Raw genomic sequence first — 850 nt, forward strand, 5'->3', positions numbered from 1 at the left:
ATGGATACTACCGACTTCGTTTATCGAGTAATCACCTAGTTTTACTCTTGGCATACCGACATTCATAAGTTGCATCAGTTGTTTTACAAAGCTACATCCCCTATCTCAAAGGGTCTTATCATTTTTCACGGTGGAGTCACATATCCACAATATTTATTTATACCAACAATGTCATGCAAGGCCAACGTATACATACATCCATATCATCTTATATCACAGCCGCATAGGGCTTCCCAGGGGGTTACCCATCCTAGTACTACTCTCGCCCAAGCACGCTTAACTTTAGAGTTCTGATGGAATCCAGTGCGTTAGTGTTGGTATGATCACATCCATCCCTTGTGGTGTCTCGTTTGAATTTTAAGCGTTCCCATTTACACATGATAGCGTCAGTTGATTTTCTCTTATGCTTGTATTTCTCTTGTCCACTTCCCCCCCTTTAGGGTGTATCCATGTCATTGTCTATTTATTTCTAACTTTCCAAATGCATAGGAGTCCTTTCTAACCTATTTAGTATACTGCGTTATTTCCATATCTTCCTTTACATCCCCTATACTTTGGGTTACCCATGTACAAAACCTTAATACTATCATGAGGTGCTTAGAACCCTCAATTTACAGTACCAACTCCAGTCTTGAACACTGGTATTCGAGTAATATCCTTAATGTAGCAGTGTATTCAAAGCCACATTCCATTCATCCCGATCAGTAATTAGCTTGTGCTCATAATTGGTTCAAATTCTTCACTCGGGAGCACTTATACTTTGATGATCCATGTTTCATGCTTTGTCATAATACTAGCTTTATTCCAGTGGATACCACTTGACCTTTTATTCTGAACATTCCCTATAAAT

The 850-nt window shown here is 39.1% G+C and overlaps 1 pseudogene; it reads right to left on the minus strand.

Annotated features, from left to right (window-relative positions):
* Window positions 1-210: 210 nt before the first annotated feature.
* On the minus strand, window positions 211-331 carry LOC129891000 (5S ribosomal RNA; annotated as a pseudogene).
* Between the last annotated feature and the right edge of the window lie 519 nt (window positions 332-850).

Source organism: Solanum dulcamara, chromosome 5 (assembly GCF_947179165.1).
Source record: "Solanum dulcamara chromosome 5, daSolDulc1.2, whole genome shotgun sequence".
Taxonomy (NCBI): domain Eukaryota; kingdom Viridiplantae; phylum Streptophyta; class Magnoliopsida; order Solanales; family Solanaceae; genus Solanum; species Solanum dulcamara.